Below are 21868 nucleotides of genomic sequence, written 5' to 3' on the forward strand. Positions count from 1 at the left end.
AGGAAACGGCAACAGTGGGTACCCCCCACACCATCTCCAGCAGTGGGTATCAATCTTGCTTCACCAATCATCTGGGCAGTTTTTTCAAATATCAGATTTGAGCTTTACCACTAAATTCAGAGGATCTAAAATAAGGTCCATGAAAGATCATTTTTAATAAGTTGCCAGGGGATGCTGATGGTGGTAGTGAAGTCCCAGGCTTTCACACACTCTGAGCCAGAGGTTCTGAAACTTTGCCCAGGGTTTTCCCAAGAGCACCAGGTGTCCATATTTCAATGATTTGCCAGCAGGATGTCATTGCATACACATGACCTTGGAAAAGTTAGAAAAATTAACCTCTGTAGACCTCAATTTGTATAAGTGCCATAAAAATTCAGTAATCTAGATAGTCTCCTTTAGTTCTAGAAGTTAAATAGTGAAAGGGATAGTTTACTAGTAAAAAGAAAATTCACAAATGGCATCGCTGTATGTCAGACACCACTTAAAAGTTATTTTATATTAACCCCTTTGGCCCTTCCGACAATCCTATGAGGTGGGTGCCATTGTGAATTTTACTTTACGGATGAGAAAACGGAGGCCCAGAAAGACCAAGTGACTTTTTCGAGGTCACATGTGTGGTAGTATACGCAGGACTCAAATACCAGCAGGTGTCTCTAAAGCCCATGCTTTTAAGTACAATGCTAGACCACCTCTCCTTCAAACTATGAGTGTTCCTGAGTTTATAGAAAGTGATATCATTGTGGACTGTATTTACTGGGGAAGATGCGTTGTAACTGAGTTTTATTGTGGAATAAAATTGTCATTGGCAAAAGGCATAAAGAGAAAGATACTACAAACAGAGGGAATACCAAGAGGAGGACATGGACGGGAGCTTGCGTATGACATATGAGTCAAGTGATGAGGAGACTGGTTGGCCAGAGTGTGGCCCAGCAGGTGAGCAGTGGAGGGTGGGGCTGCAGAGGGGGTGGGCTATGGGGTGGCAGAGGAATGGGGGCCTGTAATGCCATGTAGAGGAATTGCTGACTATCCCAGAGCCTTTTCCCCTTCCCCCTTGCTTAAGAGAACTCATTCTCGTTCTATGGTTGTTCTAGTTCACTTAGAGGCACTCTCTTCCCTTTTGCTAGTGATTGGCATCGGGATAAGAATGTGACTCAATTCAGCCAGTGAAATATAAGTAGAACACTACTAGAGTCCTCCAAAAAATGTTTTTGTCCATAACAAAAAAAGAAAAATTGTCATGTCTTGAATGTTTGACTCTGAAACTCATGTTGAAATTTAATTGCCATTATAACAGTATTAAGAGGTAGGACATGTAAAAGGTGATTAGGCCGTGATGTCTCCACCCTCATGGGTGAGATTGAGTTTGTTATAAGAGGCAAGTTTAGCCCCCTCCTTTCTCTCTCTCTCTCTCTCTCTCTCTCTCTCTCGTGCCTTTCACTGAGAGATGTTGCAGCAAGAAGGCCCTGGCAAGATGTTGGCCTCTTGATCTTGGACCTCCCAGTTTCAAGAATTATAAGAACTAAATTTCTACTCATTGTAAAGCACCCTTTCACAGGTATTCTGTTATAGCAGCAAAAATGGACTAAGACAGAGATACCTGAGGTAAAGCACTTCAGACCCCTGCCTTCCTTCTTGGGATGCTGTGGTGTGAGGCCATGATGTAGGCTTGATGAAGACATGTGCAGGCCTTTAGCAGACATCAAGACATGGTGAAGACATGTGTAGGCCTTTGGCAGCCATCTTGCAGCCATGAAAGGAAGGTGAGGGAATCATAGAAATGCTGACTCAAATATCTGAATTCACGGAGCTACTGATCCAATCCTAAAACCACCTCCCTTTGTTCTTGTCTTGATGTAAAATAATGTAATGCCTTTATCACCTGGGCCACTGGCAGCTGAACATTCTGTTGCATGCACCCTAACTAATAGAGAGTATCTTAGGAAGCCAGGGTCTTTAGTGAAATAATAAGAGTTATCAACAAGATTGTACTTCCACACACATTATTTTATCTAGTTAGAAATGAAAAAGCACCGGCTTTGGAGTTAGAGAGCACGGGTGTGAGTCCCAGCCCTGATCTGGAAGAAATCATCCTCTCGCACCTTAGTTTCTTCATCTGCAAAATGCAAAATAATTGCAAAATAATATCTCCCCCTTCAGGTTGTGAGAACCAATGAAATAATATTTTATGGCATCCAGCACCAACTTCATCTAGAAGATAGATATGTTGACAATGATAATAACAGCAAATGATTATGAGTTCTTATTGTACGCCAGCATCTGTATCAAGGGCTGTATGGGTATTGTTGTATTTAATCTTCTTGGAAATAGGTATTAGTAAAAACTTCATTTGCACTTACTATTCTTAATCACCAGAGCCCCTTTGAGGAGGAGGCAGGGCAGTGCAATCATCATCGTTCCAATTCTGTAATTGAGAAGGTGGTGCAGTGAATGGAAGTGGTTCTGATGGCAGAACTGGGGTGTAGCTGGGATCTCTTCAATCTAAATCCCAATTCAGAGCCATGTCACATCTCAGAATCTTGGTGGCTCAGTCTCAAGGCGACTATTTGCCTTTCACTGGCTTTGCTTGCTAATAAACATGGTAGCATCTGTGATAGTTATTAACATTATCTATCACCAAATTCACAGAAGGAGGAGAAATTTAATGCTTTGCATGCCCCAGGAGAGGTTTGTGGCTTCCACCTGATGTACCCAGAGCATCCGTCCAAAGGCCATGATGGACCCGATTTAATGAGGTTGTTAGCCAGCTCCCAGGGGTGGTAACAAGGGGCCTTGTTAGGAGAAGTTTCCCCTCACTAAGGAGTTCTTTGCAGGGTGATGGACGAAATTGTTGGCAGTGGGAGGTCTGGAGAAAGATCTGGGGCTCTTCTTATGTGGAAAAAATCCTTTGAGCAGGTACATGTTCCTTTCCACTTCCCTGTGGAGACCACCCACATGTTTGTGTGCACTGGAATGGGGGGGGGGAAGCAGCCATGTGTTTCTATTTAGGTGTGGGTTGCTCATTTGTGTAAGTGTCACTGCCTACGTTGTTTCAGCTCATGTGGCCTGTGGATTCTGAACAGCGGCTCCGACTCCTTTGCTCTGTTTTTGATCAGGGAAGCTGAAAAAGAATCATAGAAGTTAGAGGAGGACTGAGTCATTAATGGACCTTCCTTGGTGTCCAGAAGGTCGAGTGAGTTTCTCAAGTTCACACAACTGGTTTGGTGGCAGAACCAGACCCAGAACCTGGAGCAGCAGCACACCATAGTAGAAAGAGCCAGGGGTGCCAAGGAGTGCCCAGGCCTGGATTCTGATTTCTTTAGAAAACAGAGGATCAGAGTTTGTAACACTTGTAACATTTGAAGTGTTGTAACACTTCAAATGACAACAATCATCTGGGATAGATCTCTCTCTCTCTCTCTCTCCGCATTCATCCATCCACCTATCCATCATTCATCCATCTGACATCTCTATACAAATGTGTTCATATGTGTGAACAGATAAACATACATATTAAGATACACAAGATGCATGCTATATATTTCAGCCATTCCTCATCTATGTGTATATGTGTATACATATATATGCATAGATTATATTTAGAATATAGATATCAATACTTCACACATGCTATCTCCCTGTTCATTTGTGCATATATTTCACATATTTTTTCATCCATCCATCTATCTATTTGTTTTCTTAACTTCTAATAATTTTTTAATGGGCAAAGGAGACCCTAAAAGTAGTTTTTAAGGATGCTTAGGTGATTGATATTCTTCCAAGATGTCTAAAGATTAGGATAGATCCCTATTTGGAAAGTGACTGTGTGGTCCAGTCTGAGGAGGTTGTTTCTTGCCCTGCCATATCCATGTATGTGATGTCGGAGAAAGGAAGATCAGATCAGTTGACTTGTGCTGGTGACTAACAACAGCTACAATTTATTGACTGCTTGCTATGTTTAGGAGTCTAGGTAGCATTATTATTTGCATTATCTTGATTGGTCCTCACTTCAGCCTACAAAGCACATGCTACTGTTATGTATCCACTGCACAGATGGTTGTGGCCCAAGGTCACACAGTCAGTAGGGGACAGAGTTGGTTTTTCCCCCATGGGGCTCAGAGCTAGCCTGATGTTTGAACAGATTGCAAGAGTTCCCAGGTGTCCTAAAGCTTGCTTCTTTCCTTCAGGTATGGGCTGTCCATAGTGGGAACGCTGCTGTGCTACACCTGAGGGTCCTGGAGGTATGTGGCAGGTGTCAACGTTACCATCAAAACTCATGTTTTGCTCATGCCCCTTTCCCCACACTCAGGAAGTTCCGTGCAAAGGTAAAGTGTGTACTGACAGCAGTGGTGTGATTTGAAGGCTGCTGGATGGCCCCCAGTCCTGAGTCCCTTCCCTGGGGTCTTGCTGTTGATAGCTAAAATTTGAAGCATGGCTTTCGCTTTCAGTTTCCTTTGATTGCAGACCTTCCTTGCGAAGATGGTGCACCCCATAATTCTTGACAATTCAACTTCTCCAATTTGTATCTGAAGCTTTCCCAGCTCCCAGCCTGGAAGACTAACAATATGAGAACATTTGGATCTCAGGGGTGAGAGACGAACTGGACTGAGGGGGGAAAGAGGGATAAACAGAGAAGCTGAAGGGCTAAAGCTGGACTTCAACCACAGTCTCATTGGGCCACATCAGCTCCATGTGAATCTGAACTCTAAGATGCTCAGCTTCCAATCTGGCTGGGGCCAAGGCAGAACTCTCAGCCATCAACACCCATGGAGAAGTTCCGAGAAGAGCAAGTGACCTGCTATGCGGTGGGTGTTTGCAGAGGGCACCAGGGAGGCTGCCTGTGGGTGGCACAAGAGCCTGGCTCTGGTATTTCCATTCCTGCCTGATGAGGCAGAATGAGCCGGTCTTCCCAGGGCAATTGCAGCACAGCTCATTTGTGCATGTTTTACAATGGTGTTGATAAAATCCCCATGGAGCCCCGGAGCATGTGTGAGGAGTTCCCACCAGAAATCTAAACAACGCCCTGGCTTTGCTGACAGCTTAATAATGTGACAAAGTTCAGCTTGTTCAATGACAGGGACAGGAATGCAGCTGGGCTGGTCTGACCCAGAGCTTTGAAAATATCCCCCCTTTACTCTGACCCAGCATTTGACAAATAACCTTTTCTTAGCCTCCTTGAAGGCACCAGACAGAACCAAGTGCCATGCAGGGGCCATATGCCACCGTTAAAATGTTAAATGGAGTGGCGAAGGCCACCAGAGTCACTTGGGGCTGACATTTATCTTTATTATTATTATTATTAATAATGCATATATTGCTTTTTTGGTGCATTCCAGAGTTTTTTGCACTCCTAAATCATGTGGCTGTACATCACCCAGCCTGATAAATCACCCAATGAACCCAAATTCAATGCAGCTGTCAGGCCAGATCTGAGAGAGGCAGAGTTGGTTTAATTGAACTGCAGCAGGGAACCAACGGGCGTCGCCCAGAAAATCAGAATAATAGCAGCATTGCCGGTGACATTTCAAGAGCTAGACGTGAACTGCTAGCTTCAGCTTTAATTTTACAAGAGGGAATGGGGGGACGGGTGCAGGGAGAAATCCAGACTTCAACAAATATTTAAACTCAGAGTTGGTTTTGTTTTGTTTTTTTTTCCTGCCTCAAAGCCAGTACAGACAATGAGTTCCACATTTAGAAATTTCAGTAGAAGGAATCCCATTTTTTTCTTCTTTCTCTAGCTTCTCCCCATTTCTTCTACTTACTTCTTCCTCTACTCCATGCCCCCTTGTTTTCAACAAAAAGAAAGCTGAAGGTAAAGAAACAACAGGATTTGAGTTGGAGCCAATTTAATGGGCCAAGAGGTTACATATGGAGCCAACAAATCATGCAAGCATGAAGGATATTACTGATTTAAAGTTATGTATGTTAAAGCCCAAATCTTAACAGCATTCATAAAGGTAAAGGTAACTAATGGACAGGCTTAACCGACAGAAAATGGGCTTTTCTCTCTGGCTGCCCTGCCCCCTTCCTCAAAATTGCAGTGCATCTCAGCCAGCGAAGACCTTCCAGGCGGCAGATTCTCCCCATTAGGTGATGAGGGGGGAGGGCCTCAGCCTTACTTGCCAAGAAAGGACGAAGTTCAGCTGGGTTCTGCACCAACAGAAGGCTCCAGACACCATTGTTTGGTTTATTTTTGTTTGCATAAAGTGTCTCTTCATATGTTTTGGGGATACCAGAATAACCATTCCCTTTGCCCCCTTAATTTTTAAAACTGTGTGTAATTTCAGGGAAATTTGATCCATGTGTTTCAGATTCATTTGCACTTAATCATGAAAATCTCTCTGGAAAGAGCTATTTTCTCTCCCAGAAGACTTCAATGCCCTTTTCAAGAAGCCCTGTAAGTGCCCTTCCACCCCAGGCTGCCCTCTTCAAGTCCAGAAGGTGGTGTTTGGTCAAAGGAAAACCAACCTGACCACCAAGGGCATGGGTCTCATTTGAAATGTTGAACTCGTGAACTTGGACTGTGTTCTGGAAATGGGGAAATGACTTCCCCTTAGCCCCAGTGTTTACATAGAGAAAGAACCCTTCCTTTAAAAAAAAAATAAATAACTGACGGGGAGATGTGTCAATCAACTCTAGAGCATAGTTCCTTCCACTGAGCCAGGCAGGGACCATTGGAAATGCCCCATGGCAGTCCACAGGTGAATGTTAGCCTCACAGGATCACAACACACACTTGTGACTTTTCTTTGAAGTTCCTGGAGAAAACGCTTCTACCAGAGACTCCCAATCACCAAAAACACCCTGGAACCATCTTGGATGGCTCCCAAGGGCCGTGGAATGACTGTGTCCGGGATACACATCTCCCCACCCTTCATCCACAGTAACCCAATCACTGCATAGAAGCCACAATGGCATTCCTTCAATCCAAAACAAACATGTCATTACCAATCTCAGATTAATTGATGCCATTTGTGTGCCCTGCCTGTTGGGTTTCAGCTGGAAGCTGCCCAATGGCAATGGCCACCACCCTTGAAAACCTCAAGACACTCACAACTGTGGCCCTTGGCAGAACTTCCTTAGCTGTTCTTCTTTAACCCTGTGACTCCAAGCCTTTCCTCCTTCCCATTCTTTTCCCACTCTGAGGGTTTGGACAATTTTGAAATGAGTTCCCAATAGAATGAGAAGACCTGTGGAACTGAATTTTGCTTTGAGTAAACTTCTTTACTGTAACTAATTAATTGTAAGATACGTATTTGTTTTTGATTTGGCACCCTTAAAATTAGAATTCTCCGTATAATTGATGATAAGAAATATTATGGTGAGATGATGGAAAACATTTTCTTCTTTAGTGGTACAAAAATTAATAGTGTATCTGTTCTAGTCCCCAAAGAGATGTGATCACTTTCCAAAATAATTGATAAATGTTTAACTCTCTCATTCATTCATGTACTGTTCACTCTTCAGAGTGTATCACTGACCATGTGCCTGACTAGGCACAGCTAAAAGACTAGAAGAGTGTTAAAAAGACCCCTCCCTTTTAGAAAGTTATAATTTAGCTCTAGACATAAGTGCATACATGACCAACCATGCAAAGTGCTAAATTAGTGGTGTGGCCAGAAAGTGGTAGAGCAGATCAAGATGGAGCCACAGAGTGAGATGGACATTCCGAGCTCGTGGGCAGGTGGTCCCATTACCAGCTTGGTTGTGGGATTCAGGAAAGTAAGTTCTTACCTGTGGAACAAATGGCTTATTTTAGATCCGAGTCCACCATATTCCACGGTGAGGGTGGGGGTGGAACACTGAGAAACGTTGCCTGCCGTATGCTTTTCTCAGAGATTCCCACCACATGTTAGCTCTGAAAAGTTCTTTGGTGAAGGACTCGTTTAAATTTTATTTAATTCAGTGTTTCCCAAATATATTCATTCCTGAAATCCTTCGTTTTACTCACTAGCCATTCCCATAATAAACCTTAGGAAAACTCTCAGAAGTTCTCTTCCAATGCTAACATTCTAGGAATTCGTGAGACAAGGTGAAAGTAGAGCATGCAGAGACGAAAGGTGTGAAGACAAGGGTGTGAGCTGTGCTCACAGAGTGATGGGCTCTTGGCATGGGGAGGCAGTGCCATCACCAAGCAGAAAGGCTTTATCTATGGTTCAATGAAGGCACATTTACTAAGAACCTACAGTGTGCTATGCTGATTGCCTGACACTCAGAAGAAAGCAAAACACTGCCCTGACCTCAAGTGGCTCCTAATTATGGAGAAGACCAGGGTGTAAACAAATAGCCACAGTAAAGTGTGTACCTGGCCTGTCACAGAGGTGGAAACACAGTGCCACGAGCAGACTAAGCGTGCCTGGAGGAAATCCGTGGAGGCTTCTTGTAGAAGGAACCATCAGAACCTTGAAGCAGGGGTATAAATCTATATCTGTCTGAAACAGAAGCAGAAGGAGAGCATTCTAGGCAGTGAGAGGAGCATGAATAAAGATAAAGAGGCATAAGAGTGTTGTAGCTTGTAGTGGCTGGCGGGCAAGATGTGATGAAGAGAGGAAACTGAGGCTGGCGAGTCAGGTTGGGACCAGACCATGAATGGTTTATATAAGCAAGTAACAACAACAGAAAAGATTTAATTATCTCCCATAATAAGGAGTCTGGAGGTACATAATGAGAAGGTCTGGGACTGGTTCAGAAGCTCAGCGATGCTTCCAGGGGCCTGGGCTCCTTCTGTCCTTCTGCTTGGCTATTCCTCAACATGTTGGCTTCCCATCCTCTGTTTGCCTCACATAGAAATGGCAGCCATATAACTGGGCATATTTCTCATTCATGGTGTCTTATCATTAAGCGTAGGCATCTGGAGGTGCCCCACAGGCAGGAGAAGCCAGCCTTGTTTGCAGATGTTTTTATAAGATGATTGGCAGGAATGTAGAGACAAGAGTGGGAGAGGAGAGACTGGATGCAGGAGATGGTTTGGAGTTATTGAAACAGTCTAGGGAAAAAGTACTGACACCAGCATCCCTAGCAAGACTTGGAAGAAGAGGGCAGCAGAACATGTGCTTTCCATTGATCAGGGAAGACAATTCTCCTGGGCAGCCCCCACAGCCTCGCCTCTCTCATTGGCTGGAACTGGGTCATACGGCCACTCTAGCACAAGGAAGGCTGAGAAACGAAGTCTCTGGCAAAGGAGAATGCAGCAGTAGCCATGAGACACTCAGAATTCAGTCACGGAATCTGGGCTGTGTCCTGAGTGAGAAATTAATCTTATCTGGTGAAGCACTGAGCAGTTACTGGCCATGGCAGGTAGACTACTTTTTCTAATACAGGTGGATCCCGATGCCCGATAACTGAGGAAGGCCATGTGGCCTTCCATGTGGGGAAGTAGATTCAAGGCTGATCCATGACAACACAATTGTGGGGAGAGAGGGGATATTGGGGGTCTGACTCCCAACTCTTTCATTTCTCCAAAGGTTAATAATGATTTGTGACTGAACAAAATGTAGTAAACTGTCAAGAATACATAACACTTGCTGCATGCTTCAGGAAATAAGTTTAAAAAAAATCACAACTTTTTCATCAAGGGCCAAAAAAAAAAACCCAAAAAACCAAGACAGTTCAGTTGAGAGATCTAATTGAGAGATTCCCCACCTGACCACTGCCCACTCCCTAACCCAAAGATTATCCCCCTGCAATTGACTGAATGTTTATGTGCCCCCAGACGCATATGTGGAAATCCAAAGTCCAATGTGATGGCATTAGGAAGTGGGGCCTTCGGGAGGTGATTAGGTCACAAGAGTGGAGCTCTCCTGAATGAGATTAGGACCCTTACAAAAGCAACCTCACAGAGCTCTCTTGCCTTCTTGCTACAATGTGTGGATATAATGAGAAGTCAGCCTTCCAGTTCCTGGAAGAGGTTATCACCAGAACCCAGTCATGCTGGCACCCTTATCTTGAATTCCAGCTTCCAGAACTGTGAGAAATAAATTTCTGTGGTTTATAAGCCACCCAGTCAATGGTACTTTTTTAATGATAGCCCATACTAAATGCCTCCCCTAAATATTTTAGTCGTGTTATGCCATAATGTCAACAGAAAATCATTATTAAAAAAATAGATCAGATCAGGCACGGTGGCTCATGCCTGTAATCCCAGCACTATGGGAGGCCAAGGCAGGAAGATCATCTGAGGTCTGGAGTTTGAGACCAGCCTGACCAACAAGGAGAAACCCTGAATCTACCAAAAATACAAAATTAGCCGGGCTTGGTGGCACATGCATGTAATCCCAGCTACTGAGGAGACTGAGGCAGGAGAATCGCTGGAACCCTGGAGGCAGAGGTTGCAGTGAGCCGAGATCATGCCATTGCACTGCAGCCTGGGCAACAAGAAAGAAACTCTGTCTCAAAACAAACAAACAACAAAAAACAAATAGGTCAAATTGAAAGCGTGGGCAGTTATCAGCCACCTCCCCTGAATAGTGGAAAAAAGTGGAAAGTGCTTTCCCATTGCAGATACAAATCTGACAGAGAAAAGATGGAAAGAGGAGGAACATCAATTCTCTGGACATCTTCTGAATCTCATTTTGACCAAAAGGAAGGGCTGATTGATGGTACAAAGTCACAGAGAACTTGGGAGAAAGTGGCCCTCTCATTCTGGAGTTCCGAAATGCTAAGGGAACACTGGGCCTTTTAGGATGTCTGCAGTAGACCTTAGGAACATATATATTCAAGAAGTTCAGAGAAAAAGTAAATATGATTCCACAGCAGGGAGCTTCAAATGTGGAGATGGCCCAAGAAAGATGGAAGACCTCCAAGTTCTGAGAGCAGAATCAAAACATGAGCTCCGCGAGGAAGCAGAACTTCCCATCCAGAGAAACTGATACCGCACAGGAATTTCAGCGAATTTCCGCGGTTGAAAGCAGAAAGTAACTGAAGATGGAAGCTAAAGGGTGGGACCAACTGGCTAGAGCAGTATCTGAAAGATAAAACTCCAAAGGAGCTGAGCCTTTCCCCATTCTAAGGGTACCATAAAGATGCTTATGTGGGTCTCTTCAGAATAGGTCATGAAATGGGCTGATCGGTAGTTCCAAGGCAGGCGGTAGAAGATATCTCACGGCGCCAAGGAGCAGAAATCTTGACCGACTCCCCGAGGTGCAGCTCCAGTCCTGACACTGGCCCAGGCTTTGCCGCAGCATCTGCGTCACTAGCCAAAGGTGAAGCACAGAGGAAGAAGCCTGCCTAATTCTCCACCGTCGGGTGTGCTCGCTCTGAGCGGCCCCACCCTGCACAAGTGCGGCCCGTCCTGTCCGCCTAAGTCACACCTGCGCACACCCCTTTCATCAGCCCTCCTTCAAGTGGCAATTTAAACCTTTTAAGGCCACCTGTTGAGCACCCATTTGGTAAATTTCCTTTTATCACCAGCTCACGGGGAGTAAGTGGATAAGGTAATTATGGGGCAGGAGAACAGGGCGTTTGATTTGCGCTTTTTGAGGATTAGCCAAGTGCCCTAATGCCAAATCCGTGATCATCTGAAAGGAAATCTGAAGGAAGAATCTGCCAAATAGGTAAGCCCTCCAGGTGCTCTTCAGGCAAATGGTTTTGAAAATGGGTCTCTTCTACCTTTAGTCTCTGGAGAGCTAAAAGGCTTTTGGGGTGGACAAAGCTGATGTGTTTGCCTTCTTCTGTGCTGAGCCCAAAGAGCAAAGGAAAACGTGTTCCAAATGACTGTAGTCAGGGCAACACAGGCTGGGAAGTGCTGGGAATGTTGCGGATTGTGTGCAAAACAGTGATATGGAGCCAGGCCTCTGATCTCCTGAGCGTTCCTGGGATGCTACCTGTGTTCACTCAGTGCAGAGGATTTGGATTGTTTCTAGATGATGCCAGGGAGGGGACAGGGACCAGTCACTTGGTCTCAGGCTGCAGGGCACAGAATGCTGAAATTCCACCTTTGATGCAGCAGACAGCCTCTCTGATGATACTTGGATGACATTCCGTTTTGTCAGGGGATATGTGGAAACAGGTCAGGGAAGGGGCACATGCTGGACGTTTTTAGAAATGAACAAATGCATGGTATATTAGTTTCCTGTGATTACTGTAACAAAGTACCACAATCTGAGTGGCTTGGAAAAAACAGTTTCTTTTCCTGCAGTTCTAGAGGTCAGAATTCCCAAATCAAGGTGTTGGTGGGGCTATGCTTTTCCAGTGCCTCCAGGGGAGTATCCTTGTGTCTTCCCCTTTCTGGTAGCCCCAGGTTTTCCTTGGCTTGTGGCAGCACAGCTTCAATCTCTGGCTCTGTCTTCACGTGGCCATCTTCCTTCCATGTCTGTGGCCATTTTCCTTCCATGTCTATGTCCAAATTTGTATTCTCTTGTCATACTGGATTAACGTGAACCCTAATGCTGTATGAGACCTCATGTTAACCTAATAACATTTGCAAAAACCCTGCTTCCATATACAGGTTCTCGGCTTTATATCTCAAACATATTTTTTTGGGGGGGTGGACACGATTCAACCTGTAACATGGATATGTGAAAAAGTGAAGTCACTGTCCCTGATTTGTCACGTGAATACTTGGAAGGTGATGGAAGTTTTCATCTATTGTCATCTCAGCTTAGGTTTTGCCCTCTAAAAGAGACAATGGCTTTTTGATTTTTTGCTCTAATTCTAAAAAGAGATAACCTCGTATGATGTAACATAGTGTAACATAATGCATAATATACTCACATGGAATCAAATCATAATGCAACTATAGGAGAGGGCTGTAAGCCTAAGGACAGGGAAGCCTCTGGGGACCTAATTGTCACAAGAAGGGCTCTTAGAGGAGAGAAAAAAAGGAGGAAGAAAAATCAATGAATGTTAATGGACTAAATTTTCAAACATCTCCTGCTAGTTCTAGGATGGCTTGTTGAAGAGACACTGTGGTTAAAAGAAAAATGAACAAAGCAGCTCCAGAATAGAGTGTATGACCCTAAAATTTCTGGAAGTACCAAGTAACGGGAGAATGTTGGGTGTTCACAGAAGCAGCAGCCCACAGAAGACTGAAGTGAGCATAGCTTCACAGCCTCCCCCCTCCCTGGGGTGGTGGTGGTGGGGATTTCCTGTAAGACTTGAAACACAAAGCAACAAAGCAATGTGCATTTAAATTTCACACATGGGCCAGGAATTCTGTAAACCAAGGCTGCCCAGGAATTCTCCATAGCCATAGGTCATCTTTTTGCCTAATGTCGGATATATGTGGGATGTGATGTGGGGCATTTTCTATTAATTACATTTCTTAATTTACTTCTGTAAAAAGAGTCTGGTAACTAGTATTTCCAGTGTTCCTAGGGTTTCAGGGAAAGAGAGATAATGCTAGCAATGGTAAAATAACCACCTGGGAAAGAAATTTCATGAAAATTGATGCTTACAGTTTTGCTACAAGCCAAGTAAGGCACTACAGGATGAGTTTGAAAGAGAAGCATATGGCCAGTTATAATTTTGCTTCAAAAGCCTAAAGATGCCTTGAACAGCCTATTTTTGAAAATGATCCCTTGTGAGTTTATCTAAACCTATCATAAGCATATTTTGATACATATTACACAATTTTCAAAGTAGTTAGATCGCACTGTAGCATATTTACTTGACTCAAATAATAAAAACATATAAAAAGGTATACAGAGAACTTTCCACTTTGTTCCCCTTCTGTAAGCTCCCATCCTTAAGGAATGTTATTATTAGGTCTTTGTTTATACTTCCAAGGAATTATTATATATTTGCTAGCCAACACAGATATATAATTCTGTGTTTCCTTGATTTTTTCTTTTTTGAGACGGAGTCTCTCTTTGTTGCACAGGCTAGAGTGCAATGGCACGATCTCAGCTCACTGCAAACTCTGCCTCCTGGGTTCAAGTGATTTTTCTGCCTCAGCTTCCTCAGTAGCTGGGATTACAGGTGCACACCACCACGCCCAGATAATTTTTGTATTTTTAGTAGAGACAGGGCTTTACCATGTTGGTCAGGCTGCTCTCAAACTCCTGACCTTGTGATCCACCTGCCTCAGCCTCCCAAAGTGTTGGGATTATAGGTATGAGCCACCGCGCCTGGCCTAATTTTTTTATAATTGGTAGTATGACGTTTATTTACATTAGTATAAAATGAGGTATGTACATATTTATTCATTACAGCATTTTTTGTAATAGCAAAAAGTTGAAAATGGCTTCAGTGTCCATCAAAAAGGGACTAATCAAGTCTAGGCACATCTACACTATGGAGTAGTAAGCAGTTGTAAAATGGAATGGGGGCCGATCCCTATATACCTAGCATGAAAGATCTGTCAGTCCATTAGAGCTGCTATAACAAATGTCATCAGCTAGGAGACTACGAACAACAGAAATTTATCTTTTCACAGTTTTGGAGGCAGGGAAGTCCAAGATAAAGGTAATAGCAGATTTGATGTTTGCGGGGAGGGTGAAATTCCTCCTGGTTTGCAGACAGCTGTTAGCTACTTGTATCCTCACATAGTGGAGAGCAGAGAGAACATTTCTTTCATGTCTTTTCTTATAAGGGCATTAATCCCATTCATGAGGGCTCTACCCTCATGACTGAATCATCTTCTAAAGGCACCATTTCCTAATACCACCACACTGGGGATTAGGTTTAAACGTATAAATTTTGGGGGAACACATTCAGTCCATAGCATGATCTCCAGGATACATTAAGTGGAAAATGTAAGATATAGAACAAGGTATACAGTATGTGCTTTGGGGTAAGAAGGTGGGGCAGTATGGATATATATTTGCATTTTCTTGCATCTGAATAAGAACAGTCTGGAAGGAGTACAAGACACAAAGTCTTAATTTAGACAGGGTGAAGGAAGTATGATGATCAGGGACAAGGAAGGGTGTGATAATTTCCAGTTTACTGTGTTACAGCATTTTAATTTTTGAGTCATGCAAATACATTTCCTATTTAAAATAAAAAATAAATATAATAGTTAATTAAATGTACATCCCTGGAATCTGAAAATCACAACTCCAGGAACCTAGTCTACAAATATTTTCTTACACATGTTCAAAGATACCTGCAAGGTTGTTTGCTGCAGCATCATTACAACAGTAGAAGACTGGAAATGATTTAAATATCTATTAAAAGTAGACCAGTTAAGTGAGTTAGGTTGCATTCATAGAATGAAACATTATATAGATGTCACAAAGAATGTGAAACATATATTGATATGAACAGCTCTCCAAGACACTTTAAAGTAAAAAAATCCAAAAAACATTGTGCTCTTTTGAGAACTCTGTGTTCAAGTTCTTTCCCCGTTTTTAATAAGATTAGTTTCTTGTTACTGAGTTGAGTTCCTTTGTATATTTTGGATATTAGTTCTTTATCCAATGTATAATTTGCAAATACTTTCTCCTATTCTGTGGTCTGTGTCTTTACTTTATTGTTTCATTTGCTCTGCAGAAGCTTTTTAATTTGATGCAACTCCATTTGTTTCTTTTTGCTTTCATGTCTCAAAAGAAGACATACCAATAGCCAACAGATATATGGAAAAAATGCTCCAAATCTCTATCGGAAAAAAATGAAAATTCATATCACGATGAGATGTTACATCAGACCTTTTAGATTGGCTATTATCAAGAAGATGAAAGATAACAAATATGAGGATGTGGAGCAAAGGGAAGCCTTATACACTGTTGGTGGTGTTGTAAGTTAGTGCAGCCATTTTTGGAGACAGTATGGCGGTTCCTCCAAAAACTAACAGTAGAATGACTATATGATCCAGCAATCCCACTACTGTGTATATGCCCAAAGTAATTGAAATCAGTGTGCTGAATGTCTGCACTCCCATGTTCATTGCAGCGTTATTCACAAGAGCCAAGATATGGAAACAACCTAAGTGATCATCTACAAATGAATGGATTTAAAAGATGTAGTATATAGACACAATGGAACACTATTCAGCCTTAAAATGAACAAAACAGCAAATGCTGTCGTTTGTGACAACATGGATGAGCCTAGAGGACATTATGTTAAGTGAAATAAGCCAGGCACAGAGGGATAAATACCACATAGGTCTCACTTACGTGGGGAATCTTAACAGCCCAGAAGTATGGAGTAGAATGGTGGTTACCAGAGGCTGGGGGAATGAGGAGTGGGTGGACAGGGAAGGTGGAGACATTGATCAACAGGTACAAGGTTACAGATAAATAGAAGGAATAAATGCTGGTGATCTATTGCAGAGCACGATTATACTTAATAGTAATGTGTATTTCAAAATAGCTTAAAAAAGAGGATTTTAAGCATTTTCACCACAAAGAAATGATTAATATTTGAGGTGATGGATATGCAAGTTAGCCTGATTTGATCATTCTACAGTTTACACATGTATCAAGACATCACATTGTATGCCATAAATACATATAATTACTATTTGTCAATTAAAAATAAGACAAAAGAAGAAATTACCAAAAAGAACATACAAAACATATTCTGCCTCTATTTTTTTCTAAAATAAGTATGATGCACACATGTACACCCACCAGCATATCCTGTATTCTTATTTTAAAAGAATGTGTGTGTGCCATGTGATATATTTGTGTGTATATATGCATGGAAAATTTCTGGGGACAAACAATAAAATAACAGTGACAACCTCTGGGAAGGGGGTAAGAATGTTTAGGGTAGGAGAGTTGATTTATTTTCATTACAGTGACTTTTGAACTACATGACTTTCACTGTGTGTGTGTGTGTTTTCCTTTTTGAATTAAAAATATAAATAAATAAATGTATAACTGTACGATGAAGATTATACACCTGTAAAACAAACAACTGAGGAAACTATAAGCATGTGTACACAACATTCTCCAAGATATATTGTGAAGCAACTTTTAGTTTTTATTTTAGCTGCTACAGGGGTTTCCTTACTATGCACAACCTGGTTTACATTCTATGTGGATACCAACTCACAACATTTACCATGACTTTATATTTGATCATATCACATCTCCGCCTTCCTGACTGAGGAAGACTATTTTTTGTTGTGGTCTGTCTTCCTCATCTGTGAGACTTGATGTCAGTCTTTGGGTTGAAATCCTAGCTTTTATTGCTTATGAATATAAGCAACTGTTGTGGGCCTCAGACTATATCTGTAAATAAGAAAGCAGATATGGTACAGGAATGTTCTAAGAATGTGAGGTAATGTAATTATGTACTGCTTACCACATGAGAACCACCATTAATGCTACTTGTGACATGGCAGTTGAACTGCAGAAAGAAGAGACCATGCCTTGATTTTGCACCTAGAGAGGTGAAGTTTTTTTGTATCATGGCCAGGAATGTTCCAGAGGAAGCCCAGCATTTGGCTGGCCTTTTTGGGCTCAGTAGTCTCAGGCCAGTATCTCAAAGAATCAGCCACAAGTGATAGTTCAAGAATTCATTATCCTGTGGGTGCAGTGTGGGCTTTGTTCTTGCCTGTATGGAGGCATCTCACTGCCCCACCTAAGGAAGCTTATTCCCATGATACAGCCATGTGTTTTATCTGGGGGCTTCACTCTCAGGATGCCTCCTGTTGTCATCTGTTGTCCTCAGTGCATTAGGCATATGTTTGAATCCATATTTATGAACACTGACTTTTAAATAGTGAGTTAAAATGTCCATGTTGTCTTTCTTCATCTTTACAGGGTTGAAGGAAAAATAACTGCCTTTCCATATTCTTTCCATTTTAGAGCTACACAGAGCTCTCAGTGCAGCTCTGGGTCGAGTGGTCTTGCTGATTATCTAGTTGGCTTTCTGCCTTGGTGCATTTATAGGAGCTTTTATTATTGACTTTGGAGCTCCTTGCAAGGTACTCCAAAAACGCATTTTAAAATAGTCTCCAGTGGGCAGTTTACATTTTAACTGCTCCTTTCATTATCTTCCTCAACACCCTTATATAGTTCCCTTTTCTGGAATTAAATAACCACACAATCGCTTTTGGGCTCCATGTCTCTTTTGGATGTTGAACTTGGCCCTGCTGTCATCTTTATTATGTTGTGGTTCAGCGAGAGTCCCATGCTCTTTCCCATTCATCACCTTTCTCCTAGTTTTTGTTTTCATGTTCCATGGCAACTTGATAAATTAAGGGCCAAATATTTAGTGCCATCCTGGTTTTGTCTCATTTTTTTTTAGAATTCCTTTGAGAATCACTGTCAATGTGATAAGAGGCAGAGTTGTATGATACATGAGAATGTGGGTGCTAGAAGAAAGATTGAAGACCAACATTTTCCAAAAGTCCTGTGGTTCCAGGTGAATGTGAAGTCTCCTTCCACCATTAATTAATCTAGGATTTAAGAGTGAAGATCTGCCTGTCTCTTGGTCTTATTTTCGAGGCCACGGTACTTTGCAGACCATTTTTCTCGAAATACCGACTCTGATTTCAGGTTCTTTTGCTTCGGTTTCCTGTATCACACTTTCACAAATCCCAGGGCAGGGCCTGCCAGCTCTCCAGGTTTCTCTTCTCTCGTCCACACTGCTTTCCCTAATGGCAGCCTGATCTTATGCTGAAGGCCATGAGCTCAATGAATTGTGAGATTTCCGGTGGAATTTCTTGGTGGAAAATAGCTCTTCACAAGTCCAATACTAATGTTTCCAAAGGTTTATAAGTCAGAGACCACTCCCTACCCCCACAATACATATACACCCCTTACCATAATGTGCTCCTAATACCCTCAAGACTATATTGGCAGGGCATACACTGGATTTGACCTAAAATACTAATCCTTATGTGGACTAAAAAAAGGAATTTCTTCTTTTCTAATTTTCTTATGTTTTGGTTAAAGAAAGAATCTATGTTTCATCTTCTACTTCAAAATATGCCAAAAGGCAGCAACAACTGCCATGAGAACCAGTTCATTGTCAACTCATCCCACGGTGTGGCAGTCTCCTGGAAACGGAGCTAAGTTATAGGGGAGGAAACCAGGACACTTCCATCTAAGAGAGAGAGAACCTAAAGACGGTAGAGAAAGTGGAATTGTGTCCTTGGGAATGATCTTCAACACGTGGTAAAATAAAGAGACAACCATGAGGTATATTTCACTTATCAGTTTGAGTAGAACTGAGAAATAATAAATCTCAATACTGGTGATGATGTGAGAAAATAATCACTCATATTCCGCTGGTGAGAGAGTAAGTTGGAGCAATCTGGAGGTAAATTCAGTAATCTATCTCAAGAGCCTTACAATAGGTATGCTTTTTGACTTAGCCATTCCACCTCCAGAAAGCTATTCTAAGGGAAAAATAGAGATAATGAAGAAGCCAGCTTATTGGTACTTCATTATAGCATTGATTATAAGAGTAAAAACTTAGAGTGACCCTAACGGATAAATAATAGGGAACTGATTAAATGTATTGTAATACACTAGAACGATGCTATAGATGAAAAAGGGCATGGAAAGGTATTCACGACGTATACATGAAAAAAATCCCATTAACAAACAGTGTGTACAGTGTTGGCTGATGATAATTCTCAGAAAAGACAGCTAGAAAAACTTGTTGACCAAGAAAAGCCATGTTTATTAGATGTACGTCAACAAAGAAGAACACCTCCTTGACAGAGTCTTAGTAGCATATCAAAAGGGGAGGGTATTTACAGGGTCTTAGGGCCATTTAGGGCCAAATGATTATAAGGTGGGTCCTGACAGGCAGAAAACTGGTTGGGACTGGGCAAAGTTGTTAATGTAAAAGCTTTGAATCAACGGGCACAGTAAGGTGAGGTCTTGAACAATTATTGTTGAACAAGCTGTAGGTCTTGATAAGTAAGCAAACATTTCCTGGAGAAAGTAGCAAGTTATTTTTATCTATTCCTAGTATTGTTTGGCATAGAAACAGAAAAATATATTTTGCCCCAGAATCGTATATCATGAGACAGGAAGGTATGTTGGGTTCAGTTCTCAATATTAGTTCTTTTTTTTGGTTAAAAAAGTATTCATGTTTATATTTATATCTCACTAGAAAAAGTCTGGGAAAATAATTATTTACAAATTAAAGGTGGTTATCTGTGGGCAGAAGGATTACCAGTGTGATTTATTTTTTTTGTTGTTGTTTCTTATCTGTATTTTCAAAATTTTCCCTAATGAGCCTATATGCAGAAAAAAAAGATGCATTTGTTTAAACCTTAGTTAGCCAATTAATTCTAGGGCTATCGCATCCAGAATCATCCTCACCTCAAAATTTCTAACCTGTTTCTAAATATAACACCTAATCTAGGCACAATTTTGTAGCTAATTTGGACAACTGACTAAGTTATTAATTCATTAGAACCATATGATAAAATGAGCTTAGGTAGCTTTTCATTTTTCCAGCCAGGCAGATAAATGCTATATACACTGTTTTAGAAGATTCATTCTTCAGAAGCACCTTGGAAGAATATTTCACTAACATAGACACCTATTTCTCTCCTTAGCTCTCTATTTTCACTCTATTTTCATAATTATGGTACAGTAGGTGTCAGGGAATAGAAGGGAACGAAGAGTGAGATCCAAGGTGAACCCAGAAGTCTGCAATAATGTCTCATGATCTCTCCAGTCAACCACTAATAAATACTTTTGAGCATCTAATATTTGCTGAGTGCGAGACAAGGTGAGGCACAGTGCAAAAATGGAATAACCTACACTCTATCTCTTAAGAGAGCTTAGTTTTTAACTGGGGACAGGGTGGCAACAGTGACTAACACACAGGAAACAATTCTAGACAGACTGAAAATGGTGTGAAACCAAGCACTGCTCCACAGACGGAATAGTACTGGGTTCTCCACTGGTTTCTATTATGGCATTTGTATCATGCATCTCAGCAGTCTAGACTTCAAGGCCTATATGAATTTGGAGATACGAGTGTTTGGGGCATTGAGATATTCTACTTAAAGGAGGATTGCATTGAAACTTGTTTTTCTCATTTCCACATTTTTTAATTAAAAATATTCCCACTTTTTGAGTCTGCTTTACTCTTTGCATAAATAAATGCAGGTTGATGAACCCAATTGCAGGGCCTCAGGGTCATGTTTATTGCATATGGATGTAGATTTCAGTGAATCTAGGTAGAAAGATAGGAGATCAATATAATGTAAATTGAGTCCAAGTCATACTCTGAAATTTAAAAGAAAAAAATTCAGATAGACAAATACCTGATGGCCATGTATTTTCTGGTTATCGGCTTCTTTTCATTAAAGAAGACCACAGAGAGACCTTCCAATAGATTGAATATTCCAGTTGGTTGAAATGTCATTCCACTTAAAATAATTCTTTATTGCCAAAAAGTACCCTTCATCAGAGATTGTATAATCTCATAGACAAGGTGCCTTCATAACTCCCTTTAGGAAACTGAGGCCCAGAATGGTGCCTTGCTCAAGGTCACATAGTAATTTAATGACGGAGCTAGGATTTGAATTCTGGTTTCTTTGTTTTCAATCCTGAGCTTCCTACCTATCCAGTCTAATACTCCATGCCTTTTCCACAAGGTAAAACTTACTGGGGACTCTGGGTAGGTGAGCTACTAGACATAGAAATAAAAGAAGCACAGCTCACAACACCTTTGAGTATGAGATACTCTCATTTCCAATGTCACTTTTTGGAACCTTCTCTGGAACAGGACCTAGTCTTCCTTAATGCCAGGCACAGTCACTGCCATCTTGTGCCCCTTGGTTTCTTCATAGCACTGGTAAGGAAACCAAGACACAGAGAGATGATGTGTCCCATGCTCCCAGCTCTTGGTCAGCCTGGAGAGCAGATGCCCGCAGTGGAAGCCTGGGACGCCTCCTGAGTGAACAGTCTGATGATCTAACTGGCTATTAAAAAAAAACAGCCACCACAACCAACTTGGCTAATATACCACTTAGAATGCCTTGGGCCACTCATGGGGAAAAAGAAAAC

The sequence above is a fragment of the Sapajus apella genome, unplaced genomic scaffold (genome assembly GCF_009761245.1).
Source record: "Sapajus apella isolate SASKATOON/1434 unplaced genomic scaffold, GSC_monkey_1.0 scaffold41, whole genome shotgun sequence".
Lineage (NCBI taxonomy): Eukaryota > Metazoa > Chordata > Mammalia > Primates > Cebidae > Sapajus > Sapajus apella.